General features: G+C 48.7%; 1 protein-coding gene across 3 annotated transcripts in view; it reads right to left on the bottom strand.

The window, feature by feature from the left end:
- The window catches only part of LOC144791811 (CD5 antigen-like), an 855,436-nt gene that overhangs the window by 308,833 nt on the left and 523,557 nt on the right, over positions 1-23,046 (bottom strand). The gene's annotated exons all lie outside the window — the stretch shown is intronic.

The raw sequence follows: 23,046 nt of genomic DNA, 5'->3' as shown, positions 1-23,046 counted from the left end.
ACCAAGCTTGCCAGTCAGGCTCCGTAGCACACCCAAAGAAGAGTACCTCGGACTTATCGGAATTGCACTTGAGGCTGTTCAGTTGGAACCATTTGAAAACAGCCCCAAGGCAATCCCGGATACTCTCCCCATCAAAGTCTCCTCCTCTCTTACAAGAGAAGAGGAGCTGGGTGTCGTCAGCGTAGGATACGATCTGGGCCCCAAACGACTCCGCCAACGCCGCCAAAGGGGTCATGAAGATGTTAAAGCGGGTCGGGCTCAATATAGAGCCCTGTGGAACCCCGACTCCCAAAGGCGGCATCACGGCGGAGTCTGGGGAGGCCCAGACCGTTTGCCGGCGGCCAGCTAGGAAGGAGGAAAACCAGCTGAACACCGTCCCCCGTAGGCCAATCTCATAGAGTCTTGCGAGAAGGCCGTCATGGGGGACGGTGTCGAAAGCCGCCGACAAGTCCAACATCACCAGCATGGCTTTGCCCCCAGTGTCCAGAACCCCTTTAATGGTTTCTGAAACCTCTAGGAGCGCGGTCTCTGTGCTGAGATTAGGGCGGAAGCCGGATTGGGTGGCATGCAGGATCTCATGTGTTTCCAGAAAATTGGAAAGCACCGTCTGCACGTGCTTCTCCACAATTTTCGTAAGAGCCGGCAGCAGAGAGATAGGCCTATAGTTGACTGGGGCCTTAGGGTCAAGACCGGGCTTCTTCAGCAGAGGGATGACCATTGCCTGCTTCCAGGCCTGCGGAACCACTCCCTGGCTCAACGAGAGGTTCAGGAGGGGGTTTGCCAGTGGGTTTATCACTTCTGCGATTTTTGCCAAAAATTTGGCCGGGCAAGGGTCCAGGGGCGACCCAGATTTAAGATTGCCCATTAGCGCTAAGGAAGCAGGGGCTGAAATTGGTGGAAACACAGCCAGCGTCGGACCATATGGGGCCAGAGGGAACAAGTCATCCTCTGAGATGGACAGCCCCGCGGGCGCCGCCAGTGGAAAGGAGTCCTGTATAAGTTTAATCTTGCTAGTGAAGAAGATAGCCAGATCGGAAGCCCAGGAATCAGAAGGCATCTCTTCGGAAGTATTGGACCACGGAGCTATGAATTCTCTCACTATGGTGAAAATCTCCTTGCAGGAGTTGGAGGCGGCTTCTATCCTCCCTGCAAGGTAGGCTTTTTTTCCAAGGCGAATGTCGCGGTGATAGGCCTTGACCATCGTCTTATAAGTGAGCCTGGCCACAGAGTCATATTGTGAACGCCAGGCTCTTTCGGCTGCCTTACACTGCTGCCGCGTAGCCGACAGTGCTGCGGTGAACCAGGGAGCCGAAGCCCGTTTCGGAGTTAAACGAGGGGCCAACACCGGGGCAAGATCGTTCAGCCTATCTAAAAGCCATACTTGCAAAGACTCCAAATCCTTCTCTAGGTCGCTTGAGAGAGGGCAAGGGTGGTCCAGAGCGGCCTGGGCCAACATCGCAGAAGTAACTCGATGGTATGCCCTAAGGACTCTACCCTGCTGCTGGGGCACAGAGGTAGGCAATTTAGCAGTGCCTCTAATCAGGAATTTGGCAAGCCGATGGTCTGACCATAGCACCGGGACAATCTCTTTCACCTCCAGAGGAGATGTCGAAAAGACCTGGTCAAGAGTATGACCTTTGTCGTGCGTAGGCCCCTGAAGGTGGGGGATCAGGCCCAGCGGGGCCGTAGCCTCCACTAATTTAGTAGCATCCGGGTCCGACGGATCATCCATACGGAAGTTGAAATCCCCGGCTACTATACAATGCTCTGCTTTCAAGGCCAATCCCGGCAAAACCGACTCGAAGTCCTCAAAGAAGGTTCCAGATGGACCCGGCGGTCTGTATACTAATAGTCCTTTAACAGATTGATGAGGAGCCAGAGTGATAGAGAAAGCAAGGGTCTCGGAGCCGCGGATATCATCCACTGGCAGAATTGCACATGGCACGCCCCTCTTAACCACCAATGCCACTCCACCGCCCCTTCCCTTGGCTCTGTCCTTCCTGAAGATATTATAGTCAGGCGGAATAGCCATGGCAACATCAGGATTTGAAAATTCTCCCCACCATGTCTCAGTCAGCATAAGACAGAGTGGTTTGTCCATCTCAAGGAGCTCGAAAATATCTTGTGCGTGTCTGCACGCAGACCTGGTATTTAGCAACATGCAGAGAGACCCAACACTCTCGATCTTATTGTCAGGAGGCGATGATAAAGCGCGGTTGGGGCGCCAGCCACATCCAGGACAGCATGACTTGCCCCTGTGGCGACCGGGAAAGACAGTGCGGCAACCATCAGCTGGATTATGAAATGAGCGTAGCTCCTCAGAAGTATATCGGAGCATGAGGGGCCCAAGAGCACAGGTGTCCTGTAACTGAGGCCAGCCCGCCGCTCCGTCCGCCTCCGGGACGCTGACGGGCGCAGACGGGCTGGACTATGGCGTGACTCCGGCGGGAGACCGGCGGTCCCGCTGCGCGGTGACGCTGCGCGTATGCATGACTTCAATTTATATAGGTCGCGCCTCCTAGATGAGGACTATACCGCGTAATGGATCGCTCCTCAGGTAAGATGGCCGCCACCGTGACAAGGGCGAGGAACCCGCGAAAACGCGGTGAAATATACCAATTAGAGTGCAAGTAGAGATGGCAGCAATGCGGGTAAGCGAGGCCAGAACTTAAAATCAGGGAAAAATACTTAAAAGTAAAACAAACCAAATACAAAAAACAGGACTTTTAAAACAGCAGAAGCTGTAACTGCACGCTGGTCAAGCGCTGCTCGAAAATGCGCCAAAGCTGATAAAGGGACGCACCTGGAATTTACCTGCAATTTATATAGGTCGCGCCTCCTAGATGAGGACTAGACCGCGTAATGGATCGCTCCTCAGGTAAGATGGCCGCCCCCGTGACAAGGGCGAGGAACCCGCGAAAACGCGGTGAAATATACCAATTAGAGTGCAAGTAGAGATGGCAGCAATGCGGGTAAGCGAGGCCAGAACTTAAAATCAGGGAAAAATACTTAAAAGTAAAACAAACCAAATACAAAAAACGGGACTTTTAAAACAGCAGAAGCTGTAACTGCACGCTGGTCAAGCGCTGCTCGAAAATGCGCCAAAGCTGATAAAGGCACTGTGGAACTCAAATACGAATTATATTGTTAACTCAACATGAATTAACACTCACTTGGGGGGCGCTAGAGGGCGCACTAGCTGTATGGCCGCGCTCATGTGAGGCTCCTGCTGCCTGATCTATATATCCTAACATTTATCCTAAACGGCTGGTGAAACTTCTGCTAAAACCCCCAATTATCGCAGCTCATGAATTGAAGCAGACTCAGTGTGCCTTTGATGCCGATCGGGTGTTGCATACTCGAACGGTGAGAGAGGGAAATATCGGCCGAAGTGTGCCCTGCTGACTGCTGGACGCTGGAGGCGGCTGGAGGATCTACGCTAGTGCGGGGGTGGACCAACGGAGCATAGGCCGCGACGATTGAAGGTGGCAGCGGCGCATACCATTGTACAGGTTGTGCGGCGACGGCGATATACATGAAGGAGACCCCCAGTGACATCGGGAGTCTGACTGCCCAGTAAGGTGTCTGGGGCTGCCTCAGGTTGGGAAGACACGCTGGGAGGGCCTCATATAGGCGCGTGGACCTACTGACCTGCGAGCGGCAACGTGCCGAGGCGGCCCACAACGGAGCACCAGTGAGGCCTGAGAGACGCGTTTTGTCAGAACATTGGCATTCTGCTGCGGAGCGGCTGGAACGGTCTGGCACTTGGCCCCAGCGGATTCCAGGGCAGGGCAGGCCTACACCCCTGCAGGAGAATCGGTCTGCTGCTCCAGAAGTGGTGTGGGAGATCGGAGCACTACATGAGACACTGAGGGACTGTCCATGCAGAAACGGATTTGGTCCACGGAGGGTCCCCCTCCCCCCATCCACTTGGGGACCGTACTGGAGGTCTATTATTGAGGTCCCCGGCGCTGAGGCACTAAGACACGGTTGGGGAGCGCTGTGGGGCGGTGCGACACTGCAAGGCACTGGTGAATAAATACAGAGACACTGGAGGCCCGCCATTCCGCCCGGATGCTTTGCATTGTAATATACTGGCGGTTGAGGAGCAGTGGCGCAGTCCTAGCGTGATGAAGTACAAGGTAACGGAGCGAATCGGGAATCACTAGTGGAGGTGGACGGATTGAAGCCTGGACACTGGTGTGGGACGGAAGCAACCGGAGGAGGTCTAACGGCCTGTGAGGCGAACCCTCCACCCTTTGAGAATTGTCACATGTAAGTTCGCTGATTGCACATAGAGGACCATAGGACTGCCACACGACATATAGATGTTACAACATGGGTAAGCCTGATACCCGGCAGCCTAAGCTCAATTTTGAATCTGCTAAGAAAGTGGCGTCGTCCAAGCGAGATGGTCTGGAGGCGGAGGAAGGCAGCCTTAGAGATGGCGGAGCTGCCGCCCAGAACTCGGAGTTGCAAACTATGCTGCAGGAAATGAGATAAGGATTCGCCACAGTTGTGGATAAGGTGGATCGTATGTCCTCTAGAATGGATGCTATAGCACACAAGCTGGATGCCCACGAGGAGCGCATTAAGGAAACAGAGAAAAGGATATCCGATAATGATGATGTTACTGCGGGCCACACTACTCAACTTGCGCGCATGGATAAAATCCTACGAACAATAGCGGCTAAGAATGAGGAGCTGGAGGTGCGTAGCCGCCGGAACAATGTACGAGTCATAGGCATTACGGAATCCACCAATACTGGCAGAATGGAGGAGTTTGTGGAGAAGCTATTGATTACATCAATAGGGGCCGAGGCGTTTTCATCGCAATTTGTAGTTGAATGCGCGCATAGATCCTTGGGTCCGAGACCGGCGCCAGGTACCCCACCGAGACAGATAATAGCGCGTCTGCTAAACTATCGAGACCGGGATGTGGCCCTTTGAGTAGCAAGGCAAAAACGCAGCATGAACAATGATGGCAACGACTTTTCAATTTATCCGGACTTTACGCCGATGGTTCAGGACGAAAGACGCAAATTGCTGGAGGTTAAGAAAAAACTCAGAGCCGCACAAATAGACTATGCATTACTTTATCCTGCGAAATTAAGGATCACACACCAAGGAAGACAAAGTATTTTCATAATCCTAACCAGGTGGAAGACTTCCTTCAGTGGGTGAAGCGACAACGGCGAGAAGGAAGCAGTCCTGACACTTCTCGGCATTGCCGGAGGAGGGGCGGCAATGACTGCCGCAGCAGCACTTGACAGCAGCAGAAGAGAGACAGTAAAGTATAGATTACTGGGGTTCAGATCCGTAGGGGGATCGATGCGGTGGTACCAGCTGTTCAATGTGATTGAGAGTCAGGCTCTTCGTCACCTGGGCCTGGACCCCGTAACGACACCTGAGGAGGGTCCGGATGGGGGGAGAAGTCACTGTGTAGCCCTCTAGAGATGTCCCCCAGTGGGTGTACCCCTAGGGCAGTATGCAGCACACATGGTGCTGGAGACTTTGGGACATTTGGCGCTTTGTTGAGAAGGGGGGAGGGTGATAAGTGCTGGCAAGGTTGGGTTGGTTCAGTGGGAGGGGGCGGGTTGGGGGGTGACTGGGATGTTTGCTGTTTGAGTTTGATTGAGGTTCTGATGTCTGTTGATGGAAATCCCTGGGTTCCATTGGAACGATATGAGCTGCAGCACAATAATAAGGCAGGGGAGGTGAAGTGTAAGATGATATTACGGCATTATAGCTGCTTTCAGTCGCTATGTCCACTACGCATACTAGCAGATTATGGCTGAGACAATACTAAATACATTGAATGTTATATCATGGAACGTGAGAGGGCTTGGTGACCCTAGAAAGAAACGGCAAATCTTTTCCTATTTAGACAGGCAAAATGTTCACATTGCATTACTACAGGAGACGCATTGTTTACGACTCACTCGGAACATGTTTGCCAACAAATGGGCTGGGAATAGAATCTTCTCCTCATATTCTTCGTATGCCAGAGGTACCGCGATCTTGGTTAAAAAGCAGGCCCCCTTTCATATGACTGGGACCTCGTCGGATTCGGAAGGCAGATATTGTATAGCTTGGGGGAGGATAGGATCCCAGTCGGTCACCCTGGTCTGTTGTTATGGTCCGAATACGGACAAACCTGCATTTTTTGACATGCTCTGGGCACGGATTTTTGAATTGGGGTCCACACATGTGATTTGGGGTGGGGATTTCAATGCCACATATAATCCTAACATGGATCGATCTCACCCTGCGCCACAACATTAGACAAAAGCGCAGGCAGTACTGAAGGAAATCATAGGTACTTATCGGTTCACAGATGCTTGGAGACATAGACATCCACATGCACGGGAGGGCACTCATTTCACTGCGCATACACAGTCCTGGTCTAGGCTGGATTTCTTTTTTGTGACCAGGGGATTGGCCCCAGTGATAGCTGACACCAGACACCTAGCTAGAACATACTCTGATCATGCACCGGTGCTGTTGGCTCTCTCCTCTGCTGATTTTAACACACTGCGTAAGCCCTGGAGACTGTATGCGTTTGTGCTGCTGGACTCGGTCTTTCAGGACGAACTGCGGGAGGAGATTGGCGACTTTTTTCAAAAAAATAAAGACTCGGTCCAAAATGTGGAAATAGTATGGGAGGCATTTAAAATAACAATGAGGGGATTTTGTGTAGCAAAAAGTGCTGGAGTGCTTAAAGATATACAAGCTACACTTCGAACGCTGGAACAGGACCTCAGGGGGCTGTAAATTGCAATGGCTGGTCAAGCCGAGGGCGATACGCAGGCTCTCTTTTGAGAAAAGCTTACGTTCTACAAAGAAGAAGCCCACAGGGAAGCGAGATTCAAAGGGAAATACTGGACAGCCAGGAACTACGGAGAGGGGGATAGGCCTGGGAAGATGCTGGCTCAAAAAATAAGTCGTCCTCAGGGCTCGCTGTGCATCGCAGAGGTGAAAGACTCGAGAGGGGAGCATTGTAGGGATACAGCTCCTATACTCAATGAGTTTCTATTACTCTACGGCACACTCTACGCCACTTCAGGGATGGGAGAGGTCGACTTGGATAGCTTTCTTGGGGACATTGCGTTGGGCTGGCTTAGCGATGGACAGAGGGCATTTTTATGCGAGCCGTTTACACTGGACGAGGTGAGAGATGCTATTATGAGCATGCAATCCGGTAAAGCCACAGGCACGGATGGCATATTGATTGAATTCTATAAAACATGCAGTGATATCATGGCGCCTGTGCTGCGGGAGGTATACAAAGACGTGCTGGAAACTGGCCATCTCCCTCCCACTATGAGGGAAGCCCTCATACTATCGTTATTAAAGACGGGTAAGGCCTCAGAACTCTGTGATTCATACAGGCCCTTATCGCTCTTTAATTGCGATGCGAAAATCCTGGCTAAACTCATTGAGACGAGTTTGAGCCTGTTTCTGGAAAACCTGATTTTGCCAGACCAGTCAGGCTTTGTGCCCGGGAGGTCCACGTCCCATAATTTGCGTACACTCTTTGCTATTGTTAACACTATTTCCCCAGAACTTCCCATGGCAGCAATTTTTTTAGACGCCACTAAGGCATTTGATTCGGTGGAATGGAGCTATATCTTTGCTGTTATGAGGAGGATGGGATTTCCGCCTGTGTTTCTATCATGGATTAAATTGCTGTAAACTATGCCGGTAGCTTGGGTTTTAGTAAATGGCCACCTGTTCCGCGCGTTTGACATAACGAGGGGGATGAGGCAGGGATGCCCGCTGTCCCCTCTACTATTTGCTATTGCGGTTGAGCCACTCGCGGCGAGACTGCGACAGTGTCACCGAGATCGGGCCCCTCAGTGTTTCCAACACCAAATACTTGTGTTCCTTTATGCGGACGACATCACTCTGTATATCAGGGATCCGCAACATAATCTAAACCCGATATTGCGTGAATTCATAGTCTTCGGGAGACTCTCTGGAGTGCAGATCAATTGGAAAAAGTAATGTATTTTTCCGCTCACTGATGCCACAGAGAGATTTGCGATGGACTATCCCCTGGAGTGGTGTGAGGAAGAACTAAAATACCTGGGCGTTGTAGTCACTAGGGCTACTACGGCTAAAATATGGGACAACTATGACTCGAGTTGCGGAATGTATCTCCAGATGGGTGGCTTTACCGCTGTCCATGGCAGGACGTGCGTCCCTGGTCAAAATGGTGATACTCCCGCAGTTTCTGTACCTTTTTCTGAATATACCCTACCACCCAGGTACGCACTTTTTTAAGACACTTAGAACAGAGCTGATATGACTGGTTTGGGGGGGTTAGCAGCCGAGATTGAAATGGGAAGTGTTGACGTGACCATACTCTAAAGGTGGGTTTGGTATACCGGACTTTGAGCTCTATTTCACAGTAGCACAGGCCCATTTTGCATGGTATTGGATTAGACAGCCGAGGTATATGCCGCAAGTGGCGGCAGAACATTGGCTGGCGCACCCTGTCCCGTTGGATGGGGCACTGCTTTCACGGTGGGTGCTGGCGAGCGACAGCCCACCTCGCTTACGTGCACGATCACTGCATGGCAGCGCCTGAGCCGGACTCTAGGTGCGTCTATGTTATATTCACCATTGCTCCCCCTGACTTACCATCCTGATATGCCTCTGCTACAGGAAGCAATATTTCATGGCTTCAAGCGCAAGACAAACATAAATACGTGGGGAGATTTTTACCATGAGCAGAAATTTCGGTCCATAGACCATATTTTCCCAGAGACACAGAAAACGCCCATTGACACATTTTTATATATCAGACTACGGCACGGGGTGCGTTCAATTACACAGGAGTTCCTGGATGAGCCATAGGTGTTAGAACCCCTTCAGTCCATGCTGGGCAAGGTCACTCCCAAGAAACTAGTGTCTCAGTTGTATACCTTAGTGTACACACAGAAGGAGGTCACTGACGTGAGGGCACATGTGTGATGGGGAGCGGAGTTGGGGACGGCCCTAACGGACGACCAATGGCAGTTCTGCTGTCTACAGACAGAAAGGGTCTCGGCGAGTAGCAGGATCTGGATTATTCATTATAAATTTTTGCATAATAATAATAATAATAATCCACATTTGTAAAGCGCACAATCACCCGTAAGGGTCTCTAGGCGCTGTGGGCCGTCGGGAAGATTAAGCGAGCTATTGCCCAGAGTCACATGGTGCTGGGCTAACCTGTCGCCGGAGCCGGGGATCGAACCCTGATCCCCAGATTCCAGCGTCAGTCGCCCTGGCCGCGGCGCCACACCTCTCCTACTACACTCCGGCTAAGATGTACAGATATCGGCTCCGGCCAACTGATAGATGCCACACTGAGGGGGCGGACTTTCTTCACCTGGCCTGGGAATACCCAACAATAGGTGCTTACTGGACCCAGGTGTTTGCTGCACTGCAGGCAATGATTGATAAACCGTTGGAGCCTGACCCCTTGATGGCACTACTGGGGTTTGTTAAGCCCCTCAGGGCAGAGCACCGCAGATTTGTTGCAGTGGCACTTTTATTGGCTAAACGGAGGGTGGCCTGCAGATGGAGTAGAGGGCGGGCACCAAAGTTCAAGGAATGGTTGGAAGACCTGATAACGTGCCAGGAGCAGCTTGCTCTCTATGCAGAGCTGTTGCCGATTTCGTCCAGACCCAATGATATCTGGGCTCCATTGACATGTTATCTACTATCCCATGGGAAGGACCTGGCTGACAATACCATAAAATAGTATGATGTGGGTGGAATTAGCAGAAGGTATGCTTCAAATGACGTAGAATAAGGGCCTGAAGCATGGGCCAGAAGAGCACACGGAATGGGGAGTGTGTGGGGCCTGCTGTGGTGCTGGGCGTGATCTGTTGGAGAAACAGTAAGTGACGTTTACATGACTGTAATGATGTGATGGAAGACAGGTGGAAATACTCCCTGAACCTCTGCAAATGTATATATATTTTCGGTGTAATGACAATGATTTATGGTATTGATGCTTGCACAGATAGATGTGTTAATCGAATATTATCCATGGAACCAATTGGTGATATATTGTGATGTATGCTTGTAATTTTAATGTGTATTTTTGAAAAAAATAAACAGACATTTAAAAAAAAATGAATTATCACTCACTTACCAGAATTAAAAATGATATGGAAAGACCATTTTGCCCCAAACATTAGCTTAACATTGTCTAAAACTTCAGACATTCATTCACAAACTTCAGCTGTTCATCTGGGTAAACGGATTAAATGATTAAAAACACTAAACAGCTTTTGAAAATATTCCCCCCAAAATACTAGCTTCTCAAGTAGTAGGACACACTGGACCTCAAACACAAGCATACATTTTTCATTAAGTAATTACATGCGCTACAGAACTACTTGGACAGAATCTATCTCAAATGCCCATGTATCACAATCAAATGCCAGGGATTCCCATGATATGCAAGCACTAGTCACCAAATGTTATGTATACCTGATTTCAGAATGAGATTATTAATTTAGGCGAGTGTGCTACCCCAGAGGTAGGTAAGGGGTAACCAGGAGCGGGGAAGCAACAGGTATAACCTTGTGTGCTCACGGTCAGGTCTTTACGGAGTACAGGGGGGCAGGGGAGGGGGGTTTCCAGGAGGCCTAACTGCTAACAGCGGAGCAGCAATAAAGGACGTCTACTCCAGTGCTCTGTTCGTGCCGTCAGCCATGTGCGCTGATGTCACCTTTTGGTAAATACTCCCCGGTCCGCACCCGGCCCAGGGAGTTGAGTGTAAACAATGTATTGTAGCAGCCGGGTGGGGAAACATCACTTACAACGAAACTTTTACAACGCACTACCATTACAACGCGGTCATTACAACGCAAACCATTACAACGCATTGCGCTGGGGGGCGCTCTAGGATAGGGAATAGGTTAATTTACTATCCAATAACCTTCCCTACTATCCACGGGGACTGGAGTTGGAATAGTAAATTAAACTATTCACTATCCAGCCCCCAAAAGCGCTATGTGTTGTAATGGTATGCGATGTAAAAACCGCGTTGTAACAGCATGCGTGGTAAAAGCATGCGTTGTAACGTCATACATCCAGCCGGGTGGCTTACAACATCCCATCCAACCTCCGAACTTGAAAAGATAATGTCAGAACAATAACATGCCAAGTCAGTATATCAACTTCCAGAGGACAGCTCCGGTACCTGTCATCCAGTGCCGCACGGGGTCAGCTTTCCTCCGGGAGGCCTTAGCACACAAAGTCCCGCAGTCTGGTGCTGGGCGTTGGGTTGTTGCAGAACTCATAGTGAGGGTGTTGGCTCCTACCTTCTTCACTCTCTGCCCCCTGTTGGTTGATGGTGCTACTGGTGGCAGACCTACTTTGGTCTGCCCCTCCGTCGGGTCTTTCCGGGGTCACCCCCATTGTCTGTCTCCCACCCTTCGACACTTCTGCTTCTTCCTCTCCCCACACTTTCACTTCAGGTTCCGTTGCGGCCTCACTCTGCCTGGGGATCTTCTTGAACCAGGACATGTTGTGGGTTATGCGTTGGTGCCCTCTCTCGGCCACTACTAGGGTCCCTTGGACCCACACCACTCTCCATGGATCAGACTCAAATAGCGTGCGGAACTTCGACCCTGGATATCGATCTTTTCCCACCACGTAGTCTCCTATATGAATGTCAGCCGGTCTAGCTCCTCTTTTATTGCTGGCCTGGTCATTGTTGCTTTGGTGGTGTGCCTGGGACCCCTCCACATCTAGAACAGCCGGGGTCCATACTGCTGGGTATTCCATCCCGCACAGCTCTCTTTATCAGGAGATCATGGGGAGCACATTTGGTCATGCAGTGAGGTGCTTGGCGGAATGCTCTCAGAAACTGATGTAGACAAGTTTCCAAATTGACACCCTGAGCTACCCCAATCTTTAAAGTCTTGCTTAATGTCTGCATAAACCGCTCCACATCTCCATTGGCCTGCAGCCACTGAGGTCTTATCTTCCTGTGTCGGATGCCATGCTGTTCGAGAAACTTGTGAAATTCTTGCCCTTGGAACGGCGGCCCATTGTCTGTTCTGAGTTCCACTGGCAGCACCAGCAGGGCAAAGGTTTTCTCCAGTGACGGCTGAAGGCATTCAAAAGCCGTCGAGGACATCAGCTCCGCTACCGGGAACTTCAAATGGCCGTCGACCAACACGGCCATTTGCCGGCCATCTGAGAAACTCCCAAAGTCCAAACTCACTTGCTCCCACAGTGACATGCTGGGGCCCTCTCTGATGATGGGCACTTCCGGGGGATCAGCCCCCGTTATGAAGCATGCATAGCACCACCTGACTTTGTCTTCTACTAGCCGTTCCACACCAGGGAATCATACCTTTGTTAGCAGACGGGCTTTGGTCTTCTCGATTCCCTGATGCCCCTGGTGCGCCAATTCGATTATGCGCTCTTGAAGAGTTGCAGGTATGACTATCCACGAGCCCCGCAGGATTACTCTATTCCCTGCCGCACTCAGCTCTCCTCGACATCTCCACATGCTCTCCCATGCTCTCCCAGTATTCCTTTTCCTCTGCCGACCGTCGGTCATTCCAGCTGAGGAACCACTTCCACTGGTGATCTTGTAGCTTGCGGGCTACAGCCTGTAGGCATTCGTCTTCTAACAACGCCTTCCGGATGTCCTCCAGCAGCAACGCCTGGGGGCGGGCTTCTTCCAGCAGTTGCCTCACAAAGATTTCAGCACCTTCGTCCACTTCGGGCCCTTGGACACCACTGGGAGCCAGAGGGTGTTGCGAAAGATAACTGGGTTGCTCACTCCTGGACGATATACATCCTCAAACTGATACTGCTGGATCTGGACAGCCCACCTCTCAATTTGCGGTGGTCCGTTACTGGCCGTTCCTGAAATAAGGGGTACCAGTGGCTTGTTGTCTGTCATCACTGTTAAACTGTGTCCACACAGGTAGATGTGAAAGTGTTGACATGCCCACCGGATGGCCAGGGCTTCCCTCTCAATTTGCGCATATCGGTTTTCCACCGCTGTGAGTGCTCGACTGGCATAGGCAATGGGTACCCACTCATCCTGGTCTGACCTCCGTAGGAGCACGGTTCCCAGACCCACTGGGCTAGCATCCACTATCAGTTCCGTGGCTGCTCTCGGCAAAAAGTATGCTACTGTTGCCCCTTTTAGTAGTGCTTTCTTCACATCGGCAAACGCTTGGGCTTCCTTGTCCATCCACTGCCAGGTAGTGTCTTTTTGGGTGAGTTGCCGTAATGGGTCCAAGATAGTAGCTAATCACGAAATGAATCGGCCACAATATTTGGCCATCCCCAGGAAGCTCCGCACTTCGGATGACGTTTGAGGCCGCCGTTTTAATGACCTCCACTTTGGCTGGATACACCTGCAGCCCTCTGGCTGAGAACCGATACTCAAAGAATTCGACCTCGGTGGCATAGAAGTCGCACTTCTTTTGATGCAGAGTCAGGCTTTGTTCTACTAGCCGCCGAAGAGTGGCTCTCAACCTCACATAGTGTTCCTCCAGTGACTTCGAGAAGATCAATATATCATCGCTTACATTGATGACTCCCACTATTCCGGAAAGTGCTTCCCTCACGGCCTCTTGGAAAACCTCTGCCGCCAAGGACACCCTAAAACTCATTCTTTTGAAATGGCGTAACCCCACATGTGTGGAGAACTTCGTGATGTACCTGCTTTCTTCCGCCTACATCAGTTGATGCTACCCAGAGTTCAAGTCTACTTTCAAGAACCACTGTGCCCCATTCAAGTCGGTTACGATCTCATCAATGGTCGGGGTGATGTGTCTCTCCCAGCAGAAAGCCTTGTTCGGCAGCCTCATGTCCATGCACAGCCCGATGGCCCCCGGCTGCTTCGGCTTGGGTGCTATCACCAAGGGGGAAACCCACAGCGTGGGGTCCGACAACTTCTCAATGACTCCCTCCTGTTCCAGACAATCCAGCTCCGCTTCCACCAAGGGTCTTAGATGGAAGGGTACCCTCCAGTGACGAAGCGCTACTGGCTGGACAGACTCGTCAATGTGCAGCTGGATCTCCACCCCTTTCATGCATCCCAGTCCCCGGGAACAGCTCGGGGAATTCTTCTAGAACTCGGTCCGCCGGTGATTGATGTATATGCTTTGCGAACTTTACCAATCCCAGATATTCGGAGGTGTGGCAGCTTAACAACGAGCCTGCCCGATCACAGGTGACATAAGACCGGGTGGCCGTGACTCTGTCCTTGTATTTCACTTCCGAATCAATCACTCCTTGTAATAGGAATCGGAGTATTCCCTCCGTATGTGAGAACCCAGGACGCTGTCGGCATCAGTCCGGGCCTCGGGCTGAGCCTCCTATACTGCTCCCCATCCAGTATACTAACCGAAGCCCCCGTGTCAATCAGTGCCCTTTCACAAGATTCTCCTATCCATACTTGGCAGGTAGGGGGTGGTCTCTTGGTTGTGTTCACTCCTCGGATGTGGGATATCACGAACACATTGTCCTCTTCGTCCTCCGTGGTTGATGATTGCTGCCCCCGGCTGTCCACCTCCTCTTCCTCCTGCACCTTGGCTGACTTTGTGGGCCTCGACTCTGGAGGCCTGCTTCCGCCCTGTTGCCTACCACTTTGGCACACTTTGACGAAGTGCCCATATTTGTTGCATTTCATGCAATGTCTCCCTTGTGCTGGGCATACTCTTTGGGCATGCGCTCCCATGCCGCAGTCCCGGCACTCTCGCCTCTGGGGCATCTTTTTCTGCTTGGCCCCTGTTCTGGCCCCTCAGCCATACCATTTCTTCAGCGCCTCGACCCTTTCTTCTTTGATGGGAGTTGGAAACACCGGTTGACTCCCCGCCGATTTCTTCACAAGCGCCATTTCCATCTCACCTGCACGTGCGTCCGCCAGCTCATATGACCTTCCCAGGATCAGTATTTCCTCCAATGTGATTCCCGGCAGGTGGAGGATCAGTTTGCGCGTTTAGGGATTTGCACCTCGCAATCAGATGGGCCCTAGTCTCGAAGGCTCGAACGACCCCACTACAGGTGCTGACCAACTTCTGCAATCTTGCATAGAACATGTCGATTGATTCCTCCCCCCGTTGTTTCGCTTGTCGCAACTTGAAATGTTCGAAATCCGGGTTTACTTGCAGATCAAAGTAGCGATTCAGGGCCTGTATTGCTTTGTCATAATCACTACTGTCCCCGGTATCAGGCAGGTCTTGGAATAGTTCATATAGCTCATCGCCACCCATCAATAACATTAATGATCTCTACACCGTGTTATCGGTCTCTCGGGTAGCGACAAAGTAGTTCTCCAGCTGCCCCAGCCACTACTTCCAGGGCGGCTCGGCTATCGCGAGATCCACCAATCAACTGAATTCCGGGAGAGTTTTTGCGGCCGTGCGACCCGACCGCCCTCCTGCAGCTCCCACGGCAGCCGTTCTTTCCGGTGAATCCATCATGGCCGCCTCGTGTTACACACCACACCTCCTTTCTGTGTAGGCGCAAGCATCGCCCACCTGTCAGTGATGCTCCGTGTGATCCGGGACCTCTGTCGCTCACCAGGCACTCACCACGTCTACACCCCATGTGCTCCAGCCGCTCAACCGCCAAAAAGGCCAGCCCACGCGCAGGCCACGCGGTCGCTCGCGGAGTCCGATCCTGCCTCGTCGCCAATGTGTTACCCCATAGGTAGGTAAGGGGTAACCAGGAGCGGGGAAGCAACAGGTATAACCTTGTGTGCTCACGGTCAGGTCTCTATGGAGTACAGGGGGACTGGGGAGGGTGTTCCCAGGAGGCCTAACTGCTAACAGTGGAGCTGCAATAAAGGACGTCTACTCCAGTGCTCCGTTTGTGCCGTAAACCACGTGCGCTGACATCACCCTTTATTAAATACTCCCCGGTCCGCGCCTGGCCCAGGGAGTTGAGTGTAAACAATGTATTGTAGCAGCCGGGTGGCTCATCACACCGGGCACACTCCTGCCAACTCAAACCCTCTCTGGTTACGTCTAAATATTGTTTTGGGCGAACCTCTGCTCGAAACTTGGTACCTATGGCACAAGCAACAGGCACTGCCCAGAGACGTCTGTGCTAAATTCAAGCAGTACCAAAAATGTTAAAGTAAGGAACACAGCACAATTTAATTCTCAAACTAATTTAGAAATAAAAAAATATTAATGTGTAAAAAGACACCAAGATCTTTAGGCTAAATTTCGAGGACAAGTATGGAATTTTAAAATTTTAAGGTGAAAAGCGACTACAAAAAGTCAGCATTAGGAAAAGATAACAGTTTAAGGTGGTCCAGGACCTAGGTTCAATTTCAAGGGCCAGCCACGATGGAGTGGGGGCGCATACACTAAGTGTGTTGCCCCGGTGAAAGGTTTTACCATCAGAATTGGTCTCCAAATGCTGGTAGAGCTTCTTTTGGTCAATTCTATAGTCCCTATCTCCTCAGGGTAGGCTTCCCAGAACCACTCTCTCACTAGCCAGGTAACATGCAACGTCTAGCCTTCTTTAGACAACCGGGCCGTCTTGGGGTCAGAAGTCCTTCTGCTGCTTTTTCAAGCCACTTATTTGAATGTTGGAGAGCAGTTCCAGACCCTGGACAACAACTGGATGCATAGGTGCTTGGGCCCTTGTGTGAGTATTCTTCTTCCAGCAGGAGTCAGGGTTCTTCCGCCAGCCTGCCCTCCTAGGTCCAAGAATGTTCTGAGGAGGTGTTTGTGGAGGTGCCAGATTTATACTGTGCACCAGCCCTCTGAATGGAGTTATTTTACTGCCCAGTTCAAATCTCATAGTCCATTATCTCTTTTTATAGCACTTCTTTTTAGCTTTACTGTGAAATTATGCAGGTGCTGCTATTGCAAGATGATGATACTTAGCAAATACCAGGCAGGCATGTTTTTAGCTTCCTGCCTACCCCCCCCTATCTGACAGGTTCAAACCTGCATTTCCCTCTGACTGTGTTTGAAGCATAACAGTCAAGGAGGGTCCTGGGTATGCATAGTACAAGCCCTCCCTGGTATCTCCTAGTCAAGAGAACTAGTGCCATTGCTGTCTTTGTTCTGCCAACTGTTCTTATCGACTCCAAGATAGCTAACAAATTCCTGCTAAGTGGTCAGCAGTTCACACCCATTGGCCTTCCAATGCCCAGAGGGAAGCTGCTGTCCTCTGAAACAGTAGTTTACTTTCCTAGCCAGACGTGTGTTTTCCTGCTCTGAAAGTGTGATAGGTGGAAGAACTTATCCCACCCACCCCCTCCCAACTGGGGCTGGGCCGGGATGTCTAGGAGGTCCTGGGAATTAATTGGACAAGCCCTCCTTGGCATCTCCTAGTCAAAACTGGGAGCACTAAAACTATCCACTCCTAGGCTGGTAATCCCTACTAAACAGTCAACAGTTAACACACATTGGTCTTTCTTGGGTCCAGAGGTAAGTCATTGCCGTCTGAGTTGTGAAGTCTTCCACCCAAGGATGAGTATTCCAACTCTGGAGGTGGCATGAGTAACAGAACTGCTTTTCAGTCACTTTGGACACAGGCAGACTAAAATAAATGTTTACTAAATTACTTATCTGCTTGAATTATCAAAAATCTGAACCCACCATTAAGTCAGATTTTAAATTAAAAACTAAGCACATTATGAATTTGGATCAATTTTATTGCATTATACTAAGCAAAGGTAGAAAATAAATATTGTAATTCGATTTATGTCTATAAATCTAATTTGCTCATATAGTGAAACAGCTTTTGGGTTTTCTTTCAATTTGAGGATACAGTAACTCAGTATGAAGTGTGCCCAATTGTTATATCCTGAAGAGGGACAAATAAGCCAAAACCAGAGTTGGGCTGCTTATCTTCTTGTTCAGAGAAGAATTGGTTTGTCAGTTCTAGCAGCTGGACTTTTTCTACTGGAGCAGGACCAACATTGATTTGCATATGACTGGGTCTAATGTGAGGTGATATAACGGGCTAGATAGACTGGAATGTGGCCTCAAGAGATTGCGAGTGGCTGAAATTAACTCAAGCATGTTGTTTGTGGCATCCAACATCTTATAGTCCTACACATCTGTGGAGATGCATTGTCTGTTCACAGGCTCTTGGCTTGTACTGTCTGTTCACAATATGTTACAATTTGGGGTAACAAAATAAAAAGCCAATATAATATACCAAGGGACATGCTCTGGATAAGGTTCCTAGAGTGCATACATATCTAAGGCTTCATAGTACTATTTTGCAAACCGAAACTCAGGATTACTAGAAATATCCAGCCATTTTACCATTCAGGCCAAGATTAGCTTCATGGGAGAGGCCATCCAGACAGGTTAGATTGATGGTCAGAGCAATAAAAGCTGATGTGACACCACATTTATTTTTGCAAATGCTGGGGGTTCTGTAGAGAGGCGTTCCTTATATTGCATCTCCTCCAGAAGGCCAAGTACCTATGGAATTAACTACAATTCCCATACCCCTCCATGCTCTACTAAGCTTTGGCTTCTCAGTTAAATATATCTATTAGGGAGAGGCATACATGAGAAAATTGAGCTGAGATGTGGTGAGGGGATGAGAAGGTGCACTCCTGCCTCTGCAGGGCCCCACTGGCACTATGGCAGTGGTTGAAGACAATATTCTGCCTCTGGCATCTGAGACACTCCCTCCAACCTGCAATGCTATCCCTGGAATATTTAAGCATGGTTTAGAAATCTCTGCCAGGACCAGATTATTCTCATAAACATCCATATACCCTTTGATGTATACTTACCTCGCCTGTGTCCTCTAACTTTGTCCTCCCAAACATCCTTGTAGATCACTTTTTCTAGTCCTACTTGTCAGATATTGTCTCCCATCTGTCACAGCATCCAGTAAGATGCTAGTTGTTTTTAGACTGATGTGCACAAATGAAATATACAGATATATGATGTTCATGCACTGGATTTCTAGTAAACATTTCTTGTTTAAGGGGTGCTTCTTTCTACAGAGATCTGCTTGATATTCAAGTCCTGAAACGGCTGTGCAGTGCAAACCTCAACCAGTGAGTAACTTCTGTATTATCTCTTTATCGACAGGCACACATTTCAGCACACCCTTGACTTTTCTCCTTACATTAGCTTTTTCAGCTGACCCACTGAGAGTTACTTTGTAGCGTTCATGTTATTTTCATTTCTTCACTCTTCAGCAGGCTTGTTAAATTACTTAGATGCCTGACACCCAGTTTGTCTTAAGTCTTTCAGTGCAGGTTTGATGTTTCTATGCCTTATTTATTTGTTATTTTTCAAAATATCTTCACCACATTGTCTTCAAAATCAGTTGCATCATTTACAAAGCCATCATGACCAGAACAGCCTCTTTATCGTTAGGTCAAGCTCATCATCTCTGGCGGCTCTCGACATACCAATAGCCAGGCCACAATAAGACTGCAAACTAAAATGTGTAAAAAATAAAATAAAAATAAGGCGGTAGACATTTTCTATCTATGCACCCAGGATCAGTAACAACATCCCCCAGTATCTGTAAGGACTGCGCAACAGTGCTCTACATCAGGACGGAGTTGATGACACATCTCTTTAAAGAACACTATATCACAATGCAGTCAGCCACGTTAATATTACTCATTGACTGCATGCTTACATTTGACCCGATACAGCACTCTGCTCCCATGTAGGCTAGGTTTGCCCTATACAAACATCACATACTTATGTACATACATTTCATAATTAAAATAAGGACTGTAATTTATGCTTTAAAGGGTAAATATGCTAACAGATGTAGGGGTATAATATTTTGATTTATTAGAATGGAATATGAACGCTCATCCTTTGGAGTATTTTATTCTCTCTTTCTGCCTGAAGAAGTCATGGAAGACAGAGATAAGAGTGTGTTTACAGACGCTGACCTTAACAGTCCCAGGGTGGGATGATGTAGTGCAGTATCGGAATGCCTCAACCATTGATATTCCGGCTACCGCGCAATTGGTAGTATATTGAGGCATTGTTAGAAATGGAGGTCTCTGGCCGAGGTATCTTCCTTCGTCCAAGTGGGGACTCTTGCTTCTAGCCAGGATAAGTGGATTACATACTTTGGATAACCCCTGCTCACTCCCTTGGTAGCTTGGCAGAAGCAGACAGGCTTATTCCAAAGGCAATGTGCAAAGTATTTGTACTCAAACAAACACTAACACAGTGAAAACACCACAAATTGACACCACACCAGTTTTGTATCTTTATCTAAACCAAACAAGACCAAAACAATAAAAGTCCAACATACATGTACCAAGATATGACATTTAAAACAGATTCTTTAAAAATAATACTTATAGATACAAAATAGCTCCACCAAGGGGCTATTACAACATCGTAATATGCACAACCCCAGAGTACTGCCCCGACCACGAGGTGCGCGGCCCGGGAGCGGAGTCACGCAGACCCCCAAACAACAGTCCTTTGGAAAAAAATGTCAACAGCCAATGCATAGCATCGTGGAGGTGAGGTGTTGGTGCCACTACAAAGCTGGTTACCTACTGCCATGGGGAAGGTGAGGCGTCAAGTTCCTGAGGAGGTGAGGCCTTGAGCCTGGGACAAGGAAGTTGGGCGACATTGGCAGTGAGGCATCGGTTCCAGTGAGGCACTGCGACGTCAAAGAGTTTGTGAAGTCACCCTCGTCGGTTATCGGCTGCAAGATAACATGATAATAGCGCTGGTGTAATGGCGTTGATGCACCCGCTGGTGTCTGGAAGGGCAATAACAGCAGGTGTCAAAGGGCGAAGCAGCTGTGGTGCATGTGGGGAGGTGCATTATGCACTTCACGATTGGTGCACCCGGCCTCGGTGCGGGTCCCTGCATATCTGGCGATGTCGCTGAAGGCGTCAGAGTTGTTCTTCTTGCTTTGCAGCACTGACCACACAATTCTCAGGGCCCAGGAACTAGAATTGGCACCCTTTTGAATAAAGGAGTCCACAGAGGAGGACTTCAGAACAGGAGACAAGCACACACAAACCCTTGGAGATTCTTCTTCAAACAGGTTCACAGCAAAGTTCCAGTTGTTGTACTATCCTTGGCAGAAGCAGCAACTGCATCCCAATCCGGCAAAGCACACACATCAAAGGGGTAGTACTCCTCCTTACTGCTCTCCAGCTCTTCTCCTTGGCAGAGGTTCCTCCTGAGTCCAGAAGTGACCTAATCCTCTGAGGTTTAAGGTCCAATACTTATGCCCCATTTTCTCTTAGTTCTCTTTGTAGCAAGAGGCTCTGAGCCCAGTCCATAACAGTTCTGTCCTCTCTAGTGCAGCATGACCACAAACGGTGGAGACAGAATTGTGCAAGGGAGACAGCTTATTCAGGTGCAAGTGAAACTCCTCCCACAATTCTAAATGCAGCTAAGGTCTTTTCAGCCCAACTATGAGTCAACCAGGACACACCTCAACCCCCCTTGTGACTGTCTACAGGGAATGCACCTCCCAGCTCCTGTCTCTCCAAAACCAGACAGTCAATACACAAACAGCAGAGGCACACAGAATGGTTAAACAAGAAAATGCCTACTTTCTATAAGTGATGAAGGCAACTGGGGGTTGGGCCCGCTGGGAAAGAGGGTAGGTCGGGCCACTAGTAAATACAGAAAAAATGGGGATTTTACCTATGCCTCTATTTTGAATAAACCAATGAATGCTGGATTGGGTAAACCAAAATTTATTAGTTTAACCAGACTTTCAAGTCTTTTGAATTCATTTAATTTTTAAGTCGATCAGTTGTTCTAGTTTAGGCACAACAAAGAACATTATCAACTTCACGAATTGCCATATACTCTACAATGCATAAATATTCCACAAAAATACCAACATTAATACAGTACAAAAGACATGACTACATAACTAATAATTACATGTATGTACAATTCCAATACCAGAGTGCTCTTGGACACAGTGAAAAAGATAGCGCTGTTATCTAATAGTACAGTCTTGATCCTGCCACACTTTTAGACAAAGAAAACATTATCAAGTATCTCAAACCAATACAGCATATATCTGCTCATATGCAAATCTGAAGGTGTTCTGTATTAATCACAATCAAATGAATGTAACAGAAATGAATAATAAACTAATAAATAACTAATAAATTTTGGTTTACCCAATCCAGCATTCATTGGTTTATTCAAAATAGAGGCATAGGTAAAATCCCCATTTTTTCTACTTTCTATAAGTAGCATTTTCAAACACACAATTTAAAAACCATCTCCCTAAAAAGATGTGTTATTAAATTCTGAGTTCAGAGAGCCTACACTCCATCATTAGGTCCAGCCTAGCAGCACGCATGCACTTCTCTGCGAGGCATGTAGTGTTTAGTTGGTTGGTTAGGCCCCCCCACCACTTTCCATTTGTTCCTTCTTGTGCCTTTCTTAATTCCTTTGTTCTTATTGGCCTAACGTTGCTATTTGACCCACCTTTAGGTGTGTTTTTCTCTTTGTGGTGACCTTCCATGTTACATGTCCACTTACATTCTAATTGTATTTCACGTGTTTGCAACACTCTTTTTTTCACTCAATTGGACCCGTGTCCTGAACACTGCAGCAATTTGTGTCTTCCCTACCAAGCACATTTCAAAAGTTCCTCGTTTATTTAGGTTTTCGCACCCCTGCCACACACGTTTCAAAAGTCCCTTGTCGCCCTCATTTCCTTTCGTTTTTATTACTTTTGTTACAATCGCGGCACTGCTGGGGTGCCACAATTGCATCACAAGTAAGAAATGGAAAAAAAAGTACTTTTCTATTTCTTTACTTTTTATGCAATCACAGCACCCGTGCAGCTGATGCAAATGTAACAAAAGTAATGAAAACAAAAGTAAATGGTGGGCGACCACTTTCACCATGTAAAGAAATAGACAACAAGCATTTCTAGTGCAATAGGTCTCTCATTTACGCTAGTTTAAGCTTACAGCACTGTAAATGACAATGCCTTTTATTTATGTTTTAAAAACCAAAACATAAATAAAAGGCATTGTCATTTACAATGCCAACAGTTCAAAGTAGCGTAAATGCAATACCTATTGCATTCAAATGCTTG

Source organism: Lissotriton helveticus, chromosome 11 (genome assembly GCF_964261635.1).
Source record: "Lissotriton helveticus chromosome 11, aLisHel1.1, whole genome shotgun sequence".
NCBI classification, from domain to species: domain Eukaryota; kingdom Metazoa; phylum Chordata; class Amphibia; order Caudata; family Salamandridae; genus Lissotriton; species Lissotriton helveticus.
Note: the sequence above shows the minus strand (reverse complement) of the source record. Positions and strands in the feature narration are given on the sequence as shown.